Below are 16399 nucleotides of genomic sequence, written 5' to 3'. Positions count from 1 at the left end.
CTGTGTGTATATGTATGTATGTACATATATACATATGTTCATACATACATACATATACGTATGTATATATACATACATACGTGCATACATACATACATACATATATACAATCAAATATGTCTCAGCTTCAAAAAGAATGAAATCCTGCCATTTGCAACGATGTGGATGGAGCTAGAATGTGTTATGCTAAGTGAAATGTGCCAATCAGAGAAACACAAATATATGATTTCACTCACGTGGAATTGAAGATACAAAACAGATGAAAACATGGGAAGAGGGCAGGAAAAGAGAAGAGTGGTAACAAACCACATCTGTCTCTTAATGATAAAGAAAATAAGTGAAGGTTCATGGAGAGTGATGGGTCAGCTCTGGGCTATATGGGGGACCTGTATTAAGAAGAGCACTTGTTGTGATGAGCACTGGGTGTTGTATGTAAGGGATGAATCAGTGAACACTACTCCCAAATCCGAGAATGCACTGTATGTCAACTAAGACTTAAATTTAAAAAATAAATAAAGCTGTAACAAGAGATGAAGATGAACCCTATCTCATACTAAAGGGCACAACCAAACAAGAAGATCCAATGATTGTACATTTTGATGCCCCTAACATGCAACCACCAAGTATATATTTAACAACAACCATAAAAGAACTCATTTATAATAATGTAACGATAGTAGAGGACTTTATCACATCAGTCACATCGATGGACAGAACCTGTAAACAGAAAATCAACAGGGAAACAATGGCTTTGAATGACACACTGGACCAGATGGGTTTAACAGATATATTCAGAACACTCCATACTAAAATGACAGAGTACACATTCTTTTCAAGTGCAAATGGGGCAATTCTCCAGAATTGATCACATTCTAGGTCACAAATCAGACCTCAACAGGTACCCAAAGACAGATATCAGACCAAGCATTTTTTCTGACCACAAAGCTAGGAATCTCGAAGTTAACCATGCACGCGCGCGCGCGCACACACACACACGCACACGCACACGCACACACAGGGGGAAAGGCCACAAATAAAGGGAGGTTAAATAACATGCTACCAAATGAATGGGTCAAACAGGAAATCAATGAGAAAATACACTGAAACAAATGAAAATGAAAATACACTCAAAAAAATATTTGGAATGTGGCAGAAGCAGTCTATGATGGAAGTATACAGCAGTACAAGGCTACCATTAAAAGCAAGAAAAATACCAAACAATCCTAACTTATAACTAAAAGAATGAGAAGAACAGCCAAAGGAAGGAAATAATAGAGATTAAGGCAGAAATAAGGGATATAGAAACCAAAAAGACACTAGACCCGGGGCGCCTGGGTGGCTTGGTCGGTTAAACGTCCGACTTCGGCTCAGGTCATGATCTCACGCTCCATGAGTTCGAGCCCCGCGTCGGGCTCTGTGCTGACAGCTCAGGGCCTGGAGCCTGTTTCGGATTCTGTGTCTCCCTCTCTCTCTGCTCCTCCCCTGTTCATGCTCTGTCTCTCTCTGTCTCAAAAAAATAAATAAACGTTAAAAAAAAAAAAAAAAAGACACTAGACCAAATCAATGAAACCAGGGGCTGGTTCTTTGAGAACAGTAATCAACATGAAGACCTCTTAGGCATACTTTTCACAAAGAAGAAGGAAAGGACTCAAGTAAATAAAATCTCAAATAACACAGAAGAAATAACAGTCAACACCACAAAAATACAATTAGAAGATAATATTATGAAAAACTATATGCAACAAATTGGACACTCTGAGAAAAATGGACAAATACCTAGAAACACACAAACTACCAAAACTGAAACGGGAAGATATATAAAATCTGAAAACAGAAAGAAATCAAATCAGTAATAAAATGAATTTCCCCCCAACACAAGAGTTCAGTGCCAGATGGCTTCACTAATGAATTCTACCATCCATTTAAGGAAGAGATAATATGTATTTTTCTTGAATTATTACAAAAAATAAAAAAAGAAGGAAAACTTACAAATTCATCTTATGAGACCACCATTACCCTGATACCAAAACCAGATAAAGCCTCCACTAAAACCTAAAACTGCCGGGGCGCCTGTGTGGCTCGGTCGGTTTAGTGTCCAACTCTTAATTTCGGATTAGGACATTATCTTGCAGCGCATGGGTTCGATGCCCACGTTGGACCCTGTGCTGACAGTGTGGAGAATGGCCAGGATTCTCTCTCTCCCTGTCTCTCTGCCCCTCCCTCACTTTTATGTACAATATGTCTCTAAATAAATATTTTAAATATGTTAAAAAGTTTTTAAATAAAACTACAGACCAATACCGCGATGAGTACGTATGCATAAATTCACATCAAAATACCTTCAGAGTAAAGTCAACAATACATTAATAGAATCATTTACCATAATCAAGTGGGATATATTCCTGGGCTGCAAGCGTGGTTGCGTATTCACAGATCAATCAACATGATGCACCACAGTAATAGAAGAAAGGATAAGAACAATATGATGTTTTCAAGACATGCAGGAAACGATTCGACAAAATGTCACATCCATTCATCATAAAACCCCCTAGCAAGTAGATTGGGACTCAACCTACCTGCACATATAAAGGTCATTTATGAAAAACCCACAGCTCAGCTCATCCTCAATGGGGAAAAATTGAAAGTTTTTCCTCCAAGGTCAGGGACAAGACAGGGACATCCCTCTCACCACTGTTATTCCACAGAGTACTAGAAGTCCTAGCCACAGCAGTCAGACAACAAGAAGATATAAGAAACATCCAAATTGGCAAGGAAGAAATAGAATTTTTGCTATTTGGAACTGACATGATGCTCTCTATAAAAAAACATGAAAGACTCCCCCCAAAATTGTTAGAATTGGTATATGAATTCAACAAATCAAAATATACAGAAATCAATGTACATAAATCTACTACATTTCTGTAGACGAATATTGAATTAACAGAAAGAGAAAACAAGGGATCAATCCCATTGACAGGTGCACCAAATACCCCAGATACCTGGAATAACCCTAACCAAAGAGGTAAAAGATCTGTACTCTAAAGGCTATGAAACACTGATGAAAGAAATGGAAGAGGACACGAAGAAAAGGAAATACATTTCATGTTCACGGATAGGAAGAACAAAATACTGTTAAAAGGTCTACACTCCACAAAACAATCTACACATATAATGAAATCCCTATCACACAAACAAAACATTTGTTACAGAACTAGAACAAATAATCCCAAAATTTGTATGGAATGACAAAGACCCCAAACAGCCAAAAGAAATTGAAGACCAAAACTAAAGCTGGAGACATCACACTTCTAGACTTTAGGGTATATTACAAAGCTGTACTGAACAGAACTGTATGGTACTGGCAAACAACAACAACAACAACAAAAACTCAGACGCAGAGATCAATAGAATGGAAACCCAGAAATGAACTCACACATATATGGTCAATTAATTCTCAACAAAGCAGGAAAGGATATCCAATGGGGGAAAAAAGACACTCTTGGGACACATGGGTGGCTGCAAAGCATGTGATTGTGGATTCAGCTCAGGTCATGATCTCAGGAGAGTGCAGAGCATGCGTGGGATTCTCTCTCTTCATTTCTCTCTGCCCCTCTTCTGCATGTTCTCTCTCTCTCTCTCTCTCTCTCTCTCTCTCTCTCAAAAATAAATACATAAACTTTAAAAAGTCTCAACATATCGTTTTGGAAAAACTAGACAGCAACCTGCAACACAAACCAAAAACACAAACGGACCACTTTCTTACAACATACACAAAAATAAATCCAACATGAATAAAGAACTATGTGTGAAACCTGAAACCATAAAAATCCCAGAGGATACCTAACACAGGCAGTATCTTATTTGACATTGGCTGTACAAACATCTTTGTAGATATATCTCCTGAGGTAAGGGAAACACAAGCAAAAATAATGGGACTTCATAAAAATAAAAAGCTTCTGTCACAAAGGAAATAATCAACAAACCTAAAACACCTACAGAATATTTGTAAATGACATCTGATAAAGGGTTACCGTCCAAAATATATAAAGTTATACAGCACCTCCAAAATGAGAAATCCAATTAAAAATGGGCAGATGACATGAATGGACATTTTCCCAAGGAAGACATAAACATAGCCAAGAGACACATGAAAAGATGCTCAGCATTACTCATCTTCAGGGAAATACAATTCAAAAGTACAATGAGATAACACGTCACATCTGTCAGAATGACTAAAAACAATGAATGATGAAACAGCAGGTGTTGTCAAGGATGTGGGGAAAGAGAAACCCTCTTGCATTGTGGGAAGGAATGCAAACTGGTGCAGCCACTCTGGAAAACATCATGGAGATTCGTCAAAAAAAAAAAAATGGAAATAGAACTATGTTACAATGCAGCAATTTCACTACGAGGTATTTAAAAAAAGAATACAAAAATAATTCTTCAAAGGGATACATGCACCATGATGTTTACAGCAGCATTTTTTACAACAGCCAAATTACGGAAACTGATCAAGCATCCATCAACTGATGATTAAACTGAGATGTAGTATATGGTATGTAATATTATTTAGCCGTAAAAACATGAAATCTTGTCATTTTGCACGAGGTGGGTGGAGGGAGAGAATGTTATGCTGGGTGAAATAAGCCTGTCAGAGAAACACAAATAGCAGATGATTTCACTAACACATGGAAATGAAACGAAACAAAGGGGGGCGGGGAGGAGACAGTGACAAACAAACAGACTCTTAACTAGAAAACAAACTGAGGGGTTCCACAGTGAGGTGGGAGAATGGTTGAAACAGCTGCTGGGGATTAAGAAGTGCACCTGGGATGAGCACCAGGTGACGCGTGGAAGTGTTGCTCTATATTGTACACCTGAAACTAATATTACACTCCATGTTTACTAAGTGCAACTTAAAGTAAAAGATCACATAAGGTTAAGACACCTACCTACCAGGTTTTCTGTAGTTTTCAATCACTTAATTAGGTTGGAAAAATAACCATAAATTTTTTAAAAAGCATGTATGATGTGGGGGAAAGTTTGTGCCCTTACCTCGGTCTCTGGTTCCAGCAGGACTTGGAAAGTGGGTCCCAGCTCATTCTTCTAGAAGGTCCTGAGAAGATCATTCCGTGTATTCACGTCCTATTCTTCTGAATTTCTGTCAGGGTTTCTTACCGGAAACAAGCCTGAATCTGGAACAAACCATCGACTGCATCTATGAGGTGATGTCGTGGGACCCCGCAATCCACGAGACCTTTAGTAAAATAGGTCTTGTTCAAATACTGTCCGGGATGTGGAGGAATGAAACACGGGAACAGCCCACAAAATGCAAGGGCCTGTGCTGCTTAGCAACCAGCTTGCCCAGGGAAGCCACCCAGCGCCCCCTCCTCAGCACTCAGTACAACAAGGCAGCTTCTCTCTGGCGACTCAGGAGATGCCAAGTTGATGCAAAGCTCGCAAGGTCTCCCCTGGCGCAGGCGGCAGAACCCGCTGGAAACGCAGCTCTGCTCTCTGTCCTGAGACAGCGCCAGAGGCCCTGTGCCCTCTGGGAGCAACAGCAGCCCTTCCTGCTCTGAGGTGCCCTGGGTCAGAAAAGCCGATGGTGCGCCCTCTGCTGGCCATCACTGCCTAGGCAGAGGAACCCGCCCCTCCGGGTCTGTGGTGCTTGAGCTCTCTCTGCTGACTACCATGGGAATTCCTGCAATGTTGAAGGCCCTGGTCGCTCAGCTGAGGGACTGAAGGTGCTCTGGGCAACTCAGCCTGTTCTCCACATTGGGAAGGGTCTTAGTGACAGGGACTGGGACACAAAGAAATCTTTTCCTTCTCCTTTCTTTTGAGTGAAGAATGAAACCAATTTTATTAACATAATGACATCATTTGTAATGTTTTAAGCAATGTCCACAGAAAAATAGACCGCCAATTTACACATGCTGAGCAAGTAATTGTGTTTACCACCAGAGTGTTTAGGTTAGATAAAGAATTGACACCTTTGAGAGAGAGAGGTAACTGCTTCCAGCTATGGAATAAATGAGTCCTAGGGATACAAGGGACAGTCAATGGAATGGAGTCAATCCTGTAATAGTACTGTTGCATGCTTTCACAGGATAGTTACACTTGTGCTGAAGTACAACATAATTTATAGACATATGGAATGACTGAAATGTATGCCTAAAACTAATACAACAAATGTGTGAAGAATATTTCAATTAAAAGTCGACATCCTTTACGCTATCTTTAATTTATCTTTTTTTTTTTTTTGCCAATAAAAAATTATCATTCCTGGGGCGCTTGGGTGGCTTAGTCAGTTAGGCGTCCGACTTCCCCTCAGGTCATGATCTTGCAGTCCATGAGATTGAGCCCTGTGTCAGGTTCCATCCTGACAGCTCAGAGCCTGGAGCTTGCCCCAGATTCGGTGTCTCCTGCTCTCTCCCCCCTTCCTCCCTCAGACTCTCTCCAAAAAAGAAAAACAGAAATATTATAAATTTTAAAAAAATCATTCCTAATTTAGAATCTGTGAAATTCCATTTATACCAGATTCTCTAACATCACCATCTTGATGTTGAGAGCTTATCTGAATAGTCACTAATATCTTTGATGACACATATGTGGCAGGGTCAGAATGCAACTTACAGGGAGCTACGCATCTGTTATGAATTTACTGTATGTATCCTTGGCTAATATTTCCAATGAAATGTGCTTTAGGGATACAGATGTATGAAATAATGTCCATCAGTCATAGAGGTCAAATTCCTATAGGACCATTATGCCTTCAATTACTAATTGTCATCTCTTCAAAATTAAAAGAAAGCTGGGACAAGAAAATGTCTTTGAATTTGATTTAAGAGAAGACTATGGTGTTTTAAAGGGTTCACCTACCATCTGGCATCCTCAGTTTGGCAGTGGATATGAGGATAGAAACCCACGATCTTGATGCACACCGCTAGTTCCAGAGGGAGAATATGGACCTTCTTGTCAAATACTTTTTTATAATATCAGCAGTTCAACTCTGCCAGGTCCAGACTGCCGGAACTGGGGGCAACACAATGCCTGATATCTGGATTCAGAACATGAGGAAGACCAGCTGGTTAGGAGCGCCGGGAAAATCCAACAGGGCCTGGGGCAATGAGGGAGATGAGTCCGGGTCCCCTCCCCACAGGCCAGGCTCTGGCGTTTACCTGCCAAAGAGCAGCACGCTCTCCCTCAAGACATGCCTCTCCATGACAGAACATGAGGCTGTGCCCCCACAATTCCAGGAGAAATGAGGGATACCCATCTTTTCAAATGCAATAGCCTCTGAAAAGCTTGGCCCCAGGGATGTTGGAGTCATGGAACACTGATGCCCATGATACCTGCCATTTCTACCCCAGCACTCAGAGACACTTCATACATCCCCTCTCCCCTGGCCCACCTCACCCCATCCATATTCCTGGACCAGGTCTCTACTTTCTCCTTGTACTTCCTCTTTGTCTCTGTTCTCTCTAACCACATCTCTCTCTATTTCTTCCTTTCACTCTCTAGGACTTGCCCAATTCCCCTATCACAAATTCAGTGTCTCTCTCCCTGCCTGTCTCTTTCTCCACCTCTCCCCAGGTTTCAGGATATCTGCTCTGTGCATGCAGCCCTGTCCAGGAGCGCAGGGCACTCCTGTCTCTCCCTCTCTCATGTCTTGTTTTGCCCCAGGCCCTGATCATAATGGAGGAGAATCCCCTGTACAGCAGCTGCTCATGTTGACATTTGCTAGAGCAATGCTGGCAGCATGTGGACAGCCAGACATTTACCGTTGGTGGCCCAGCCATGACCCAAAAGCTCCTGGAGGGATGGCTGCTTCCCTAAGCTGGGAGGAAAAAGGGGCTCACAGGGTTCAGTGTCCCTGGGGCAAAGTGGATTGGTTTGGCCTATGTAGAAGGAGCCATATGCTTACACCCAACTCTCCTGGGTGGTGTCGAAGGAACCTAACTCAGACCATGGAGCTCTGCCCTCCTCATCCCTCAATAAGGCAACAGGGGAAGCTTTGTGGGATATCATGTGACTCACCACAAAAGCTGCGCCATTTGCCCCCTTGGAGGCCACCTGGATTGGTGCTATTGGGGGCAGCTGGAAGGTGCACAAGGGCACAAGAGCTGAGTTAATGCAAGGCCTCCTTACTGGTCTCCTGAATCCATTCCTCACCATCGCAAGAGACCCTTTCCTGGAGACAGATACCTGCCCTCCTCATCAGCACAAACCCCATCAACTAGCACGCACGCTGCGTGCTCATGAGTATCTATCTACAGATATAACAACCGCGACCAGATCTCCCTAAAGGATGTATCCAACTCCTCAGATGGAACTATAGGTCCCTTCCAGGCATTACAACCCCAAAGAATGATCTGTCTTCCTCCACCAATCGTGTACATACTATGTGTTGGCTAACTGTGTATACAGGAACCCCAAAGTGTACACTTGATGGGGAATGAGTGTTGATTTTCCTGGAAGCAGACGCTGACACAGAAACACAACTGAGACAAGTGTATTAGGGGACATTAGGAAGGACAAAGTGGAGTGGACAGGGTGGTCAGGGAAAGCATTCAGACCAAGGGACAGATTAGACACCGTCTCTAAATATATAATAACCACAGCTGGTTTGTAATGGTTCATCGTCCTCTTCAAATTTCAAACGGATTGTCCTCTACGTCAAAGTGATTTTGAGTCATTGCAAAGGGATCTTCTATTCTCTTGTATGCATTTTGTCTTCTACAATACATCTGTGGCCTTGGATGAGCACATATTTGTGTGGCTGCATTTGTGTGTCTACCTCAGATCTTAGGTGTAGATGCCTGAATATACACATTCTCATACTTATATTTTCCTTCTTTGTAAAGCAGGACCTGAATTTTAATAGAAAAAACACACGGGTCTTTGTTGTATCTTTTGAAACAGGAATTGCCAATCTCCCAACCTCAGGCATTATATCCTTAGTTTCATGAAACTGAATGAACATCTGTTGATTATCCTCTGTGTGCAGATACATTCATTTCCACCCTGAGAAGGGTGAATGCCCACTCATCCCATACATTTTACAAATTCCTTATGTGCTTAACCACCTCTTCATCGCACTGACCTCAGAGACCAACATTGTTCCTTCTTCTCAGATTACAATGCTGAGGCTATGAGATGGCCCCACTGAGAGCTGGCATTAGGGCTGAGACAGCAGGATCACAGGCGGTGCCTCTGGAAATTGTGAGGGAAGTTTCAGAGGTGCAAACCTTCATTCAGGGTCATGACAGTAGGTTGAGGGGTGCAGTGACAAGATTCCAGCAGGGGCGTTTCCTGGTCAACCCTGATTTCCCTGCTAAGAGTCCTATTCAGGCCGAAGGCCAAGGAAGCCACACAGATAATCTACAACCTTTCATCACATTTAGTATCACAGAGGCACACAAACTTAGCAGACAAGCATCCCATAAGAACCAAGGTAAACTACAAATCTCCAGGGCATTCTTTCACAAGGATCCAGAACCTTCAGGAGACCCTCCAAGGGAAACAACAGTCTTTATTTAGATAATGAACTAGGTGCACTTTGGCCACAATGACATTTCAGAGATGATACCTGCATGAACTATCCTTGAACCCATACAGCAGCTCGGTGTGGATGTCACCCTGCGCTCACTCTCCCTGCCCAAGTTGTGGGCCCTGCCACAAATGGCCTCCAACTCCATCTCACTGAGTCCAACACCCTCCCCTCTGCACCATCTCAGCTCTCCCTTCTCATGCACAGTCTCCAATTCATTCCCATGAGATTCATGTCTCCGTCTCTTGTCCTTGAGGACCCATTACTGGAGCTGCCATTATTGTAGGCCAGAATCTCCATGTAATTTAACGCATGTGACTCTCTCCCCATTAGGACAGTTGAAGCCCCTGATGGTAAGGGTTTGCCTCATCTCTCACAGAGCCAGGGACATGGACTGTGTACTGGGCACATCTGCAGAACTGATATGCCTGCTTTTCTATTAAAAGACTCTTTCCTTCTCCATAAAGAATATATGCAGCCCAGCTCAATAATGGAAATGACACAGCCCAACATATGTATGTCCTGAGAAACTTGAGGAATCTTAACAGTGTCCACATCCAGCAGCACCCTTGCATTACAAAGCATGTGAGGCCATCTCTACGTCTTCTCAAAGACTCAACAGCATAGAAGCTGAACATGCTGAACATGTCAACTCATACAGCTCAGTTCATCTCACAAATAGTCGAGGTGGAGGTGGTGGGTCCTGTCACTGAGAACACCAAGGAGCTGGAGGTAGCCCATAGAACCCATGAACAGTGATAAAGGGTATCTGTGGGGGATGGACCTGGGAAAGAAGGAGGTCCTCTTGCATCCATAGGGACCTACAGAACAGAAGTGACAGGTGTGTTGGTATGACAGACAGAAGCAGAATGCCCACAGGAGCTGAAACACAATGAAGCAGGTGTCAACACCTGACCCCTTGTTCATTCATGGGTTCTAGTAGAACAGAGCATCGGTGTCAGAAAACCCTACCCTCCCATGAGGTCCCACCTATAGCCTGAAGTTACCAGATGCCACAAGGAAAAACTACTGTCGCCACACGTCACTGCACATGTTTACAAATGCAGAAAGCCAAGGAGTCCTATTCTAGAAGATTGATGGCAGTAATGCCAGTCTAATAAAGGAACGTATTCCAGAGAGGCAGGCATCTGTGTCCAGGACCCCTCTGGTGTCCTCTTCCACCAGATCTGCAGACTTTTTATTTGCACATTGAAAACAGACAGAACATGAAGGAATGAAAGAAATGACCAGAACCACACAGAGATCCATGGCCACCCCAAGGTCAAAGCTCAACCTGCCATCCCATTTCTGTCCTCACTCTGCTTCCCTCCCTGAAAAAGACATCTTCTGTGCAAGGCCACAGAGACCTCTGAGGATATGGGGATTCCTGGAGTCCTGCACGGGGCCTGGAAATGTGTTTTTGAGGGAAACACATTACCTGTGCATATTCATTGGCCTCAAGTATGTTTATCTTAATTCACAGGTAATTCAGCTTTTAAATACAATATGAGTTGCAGAGCTATTTTGTGCCATTGTAAACGGGAGGTAGAAATTCTACATAAAAGAATGAACAGAAACATGTCTCAATTTCAGGTGCAAAACTCCCTTAAGGTATCATGACACAAAGTACCAATTACAACTGCTCCCGGGACACAAGAGAACCTGCTCATATAAACACAACTGAAGAACTCTGTGAGGTATTGGCCCTGCAGGTAATCACTGATTCTCTCCCTTCACGACTGCAGTTCCACGTACATTTTTTTATTACACGTGCCACTTCTTGAAAATTCAGAATATTTCCACCTAGGGGACAACTGGAGAAATTCTCTCTTGTACATTTACCAACACAGAAGGACCAGTAATGAATTCTGAATTTTTTCTAAGAACCCTCAGCACTGCACAAAGCACACAATATAATGTTGGAAAGAGTTTTTATCTATTCCAGTCATGAGGCTCATAGCAGACATTCTGAACAAATTCATGGCCTACACTGAAATAGGAAAAAATGAAAATAATCAGGATAATCCCATGTAAAGAAGGTGCGGAAGGAGTCAGACGCTCCAGAAGACTTGAGGGTGCAGTGAAGTGTCATCCTCCTCAAGTTATTTCCACAAATGCTAAGTGAGAGCCACGTGGTCCTCAGCCTCCACACACCTGTGGCGTCCAGAGGCACTAGCTAACATGACGATGTTACATTGGAGAGGTCTGGAGGCTTGTGAGCACATAAATCAAACAGTAAAGACACCAGAGGACAAAGAAAACCAGACAAGGCCAGATAAAAGTTTCCAGAAAGCATTTCAACTGAAACGGGCAACAGAATTTACCTTGTCTTTCTCTGCATCCTTGGTAGAGACACAAATGATGTTTCCCATGGGAGGGAGCTGCATCACGTCTTAGGTCTCATAAAGGATGGAGGTGGATGGAGGTTGATTCTGACTTGCATAGACTGTGTAGAAGAAAATCAAACCATTCACAACATGTTTCATTATATTCAACTCATTCACACTCTCGCATCCCTTACCAGGGACAGAGCGTTTTTCATGTGCCTCAGGTGACCCTTGAGGACAAGAGGGAGTTCTGATCCTGTCTCTTGAGGAAGGTTCACAGGGCCCTGGTTCAGGTGTTTTTATAACTAATCAAGCAGCTGTGAACAGCTCAGGTCTCAACTCGCTAGAAAGTATGTTAGGGGTGTGTTTCATCCCTCAGAGAGCCCAGCACATGGTCTCTGTACAAGCTACATCCTAGGGAGTGCTATGTCTGTCAGCATGTATAAGGCCTCTTTCCTTCTCTATCAGAGACACGTGTTGCCCATCTCACTATGTGGAAATGACTGCCCATTTCATGCATGTCCTGAGAAACTTGAAGAACATTACAACGTCCTCACTCAGGCTGACCTGAAAGCCCTGTGGTGCCATCACTGCATCTTCTCCAAACACATAACAAGTAAAAGACAAAACGTATTTTATAAGTCAACTCATACTGGTCATATCATCTTTCCACATGGTGGAGGAGGAAGGTGAGGTCCCAGAGGACTCCAGTTTGGAGAAGGTGGGGGTGACCCTAAGCCCATGGGTGGTGATAAAGGTCAGCCCATGGGGTATGACATGGGGGGCACTTCTAGGAAAGGAGGAAACATCCTGGAAACCACGTGGACCTGCAGGACAGAAATTAAACTTTTGAGATGTGGTAGGGTAAAAGGTGAAAAATCCAACACCAACACCAACACCAATATACCTGAATCCCAATGAAGCCGAATGACACATGTCTCTTTCCTCTCCACCTGGTTTCAACAGGGCAGCATCAGTGCCACTAAACTCCACCCTTCCCACTGGGTCCCACCTAGAATTTCTAAGAGTTGGAGGAGACAAAGCAGTACATTGCTGGCAACATGGTACTAGCTGTGTCTGCAATGTGGGGAAGGAAGTGGCTAGTCTTAAAGGATCAGAGGGATAATTCCAGACTACTAAAGAAAGTCTGTTCCACACACACAGGCTTCTATGTCCAGGACTACTCTCCACCCAGCCCTTCACCACCTCAACAGCTCCGTCTTGGCATAGTAAGAGCTGAAGCGATGAGGAAGAATTTTGTTTCCGTACTGTTCATTTACATCTTTAATCCATTTCAAGTTAATTCTTGGGGTGGTATAACACAAGGTGCTAAGCTTTATTCTTATACACGTGAATATCCAATTTTCCCAGTCCCAGTTATTCAAGAGACTACCCTTCTCCACTGTGTATTCTTGACTCCCTTGTCAAATTCTAGTTGACTGTGCATGCAAGGGTTTAGTTTGGGCTCTCAATTTCCATTCCATTGTCTTGTGTGTGTGCTTATGCCAGTGACATACCTGATTTCTTTGTGTTAGAATTCAGCTTGCAATCAAGAAGTGTGATGCCTCCTGTTTTGATCCTTCTTGCATTGGCTACTTGGGGTCTTTTTTTTGGTTCCAAATACATTTTAGGATATGTTTTTCTAATTGCATACAAATTGCATTGGAGTCTTGATAAAGATTGCACTGAATCTCTAGATGGCTATGGGTAATATGGACATTGTATCTGTATTAATTCCTCTGAAAGATGGACGTGGGATGGCTTTTCACTGACTTATCTGTTGTCCTGTTTCTTTCATCCAAATTGAATTTCTTCCATTTCTGTACATGGGTGTTACACTTTTCTGTAGAGAGATCTTTCACTTCCTTGGCTAAATTTATTCCTATAAAGTTTATTGTTTTTGATGCTATTGCAAATGGATTGTTTTCTTTTCTTCTTAGATAATTTGGTTAGTGTATAGGAAAGCTACAGAATTTGATACGGTGTCTTTCTAGTTTGGAACTTTAATGCATTTCTTGATTAGATATTAACAAGTTCTTTTACACTGAACTTTATTTCATTCTTTTACCTTACTAAAAAAATGATGTTATTTGGGAATAGCTGATACACTATGTTACATTAGTTTCAGATGAACAACATAGTGATTGGATAAGTGTATACATTCTGATATGCTAACACAGTTGTAGCTACAATCTGTCACCATGCATCACTATCCCAGTACCATTCTCAATGTTCCCTATGCTATATCTTCCATCTGTAATTTATTATTCCATAACCAGAAGCCTGCATCACCCAATCCCCTTCACATATATATGGCATCCTTGTCTTGTTCCTGATCTTAGAGGAAAATCTTTCACAATTTCATTTTTGAGTATGATGTTAGATATGGGCTTCACATACATGGCCTTTCTTATGTTGAGATATGTTCCCTCTACAGGGAATTTTTAAAGAATATTTTAGCACAAATGGATACCAAATTTTCTCAGAACTTTTTTTTGTGTCTATTGACATCGTCACAGGGTTTTCTTTTTAATTTTTAAAATGTATGGGGCGTCTGGGTGGCTCGGTTGGTTGAGCGTCCGACTTTGATTCACATCATGATCTCACGGTCTATGGGTTCGATCCCCGCATCAGGCTCTGTGCTGACAGCTCAGAGCCTGGAGCCTGCTTCGGATTCTGTGTCTCACTCTCTCTCTGCCCCTCCCCTGATAATGCTCGCTCTCTCTCTCTCTCTCTCTCTCTCTCTCTCTTGCTGTCAAAAATAAATAAACATTAAGAAAATTTTAAAAAATGTATTTATTTTATTTAGTTTAAATTTATTTATGTATTTCTTCAGTATTTATTTTTTCAAGTTTTTATTTAAATTCCAGTTGGTTAGCATACAGTGTAATGTTAGTTTCAGGTATACAATGTAGTCATCCATCACATACAACACCCAGTGTTCCTCACTACTAGCGCCCTCCTTAGCCCATCACCCATTTAACCCATGCCCCTGCCCACCTCCCTTCTAGTAATCCTCTGTTTGCTATTTATAGTTAAGAGTCTGGTTTCTGGTTGATTTTTCTTTCATTCAAGTATGTGAGGAGTCACATTTATTGATTTGCATTTCTGAAACATACTTCCTTTACAGGGAAAAAACCCTACATCACGGTCAATGATCCTTTTAATGTGATGCTGAATTTGGTTTGCCTGTATATCACTGGGAATTATTCATCTATATTCATCATGGGAATACTGGCCTATAGTTTTCTGTTCAGGTAGTATCCTTTTCTGGTTTCCTACAAGGGTAATTCCATTCTCATGAAATGAGTTTATGGTGTTCATTCCTTTTGAATCAGTGAGAGGACTGCTGTTATTTCTTCTACAAATGTTTGGTCACATTCACCAGTGAATCTACCTGGTCCTGGGCTTTTCTTCCCTGAGAGAATTTCGATTACTGTTTCCATTTACTTACTTTGGTTATCTTCTTGTATTGATGCAGTCTTCCTTTAATGGGTCTGTGCAAACCTTCTATTTTTTCCTGATACAGTCTTGGTAGGTTGTGTGTTTCTAAGAACCTATCCATTTCTTCTAGGTAGGCGGTTTGCTGGCATCTAATTTGGCCATGGTCGCCTCTTTGTCTCCTTAATGTTTCTTTGGTATCAGGTGTAATGTCTACACTTTTATTTATAATTATTTTGAGTTGGGTCCTCTCTCTGCCTTAGCATAGTCTGTGTATAATCTTGAAAATTTTGTTTCACTCTTCAGAAAACCCACTTTTGGTCTTCATATTTTCTATTGATTTCATGGTCTCAGTTTCATTGGTTTCCACTCTCATATGCATTACTTCCTCCCTTTTGAGAACATTGGACATTGCAGATTGTTGTTTTTTTCTAGTTCTTTTAAGTTAAAGGTAGGTTGTTCATTTGAGTCCCAAATCTATCCCCCACTAATGCAAAACCAGTGACTCATCAGAGAACCTTCAATAGGTCTCTCCTGCCCTATTTCTCATCCTCCAAACTCTGAGAAATGGGACCAGAAAATTTATTTGAAGACACAAAAGATGAAAACTTCCTTAATGCGGGGAATGAAACAGATCCAGAAGCAGGAGGCACAAAGAATCCCCAAAATATTCAACAGAAGCAGATCCACATCAAGTCACCTAGTAATTAAAATGCAAAATGCCGTGATAAAGAAAAAAATTTAACAGCAGGAAAACAAAAGATGACAATTACCTACAAGAGAAACCCCATAAGGTTATCACTGGATGATTTTCAGAAGAAACTTTGAAACTGTAAGTGAGCAGCACGGTATGGTAAAGGTGCTGAATGGATAACATCTGCAGCCAAAGAGAGTCTATCCACAACACTATCATTCAGATGGACGGAAAGATCAAGAGGTTCCCAAATAAATACTCAGGGATTTTACAACCAACAAACCACCCCTGCAAGAAATGTTAAAAGGGACTCTTTAAGTGGAAAAGAAACACCTAAAGTGACAGTATTAAAGTGCAAAACGCAAAAGCAATAAAAATGAGTATATC

The sequence above is a fragment of the Panthera pardus genome, unplaced genomic scaffold (genome assembly GCF_024362965.1).
Source record: "Panthera pardus isolate Hobbes unplaced genomic scaffold, ASM2436296v1 HiC_scaffold_12, whole genome shotgun sequence".
Taxonomy (NCBI): Eukaryota; Metazoa; Chordata; class Mammalia; order Carnivora; family Felidae; genus Panthera; species Panthera pardus.
The sequence above is the reverse complement of the archived record's forward strand: the minus strand, read 5'-3'. Positions refer to the sequence as shown.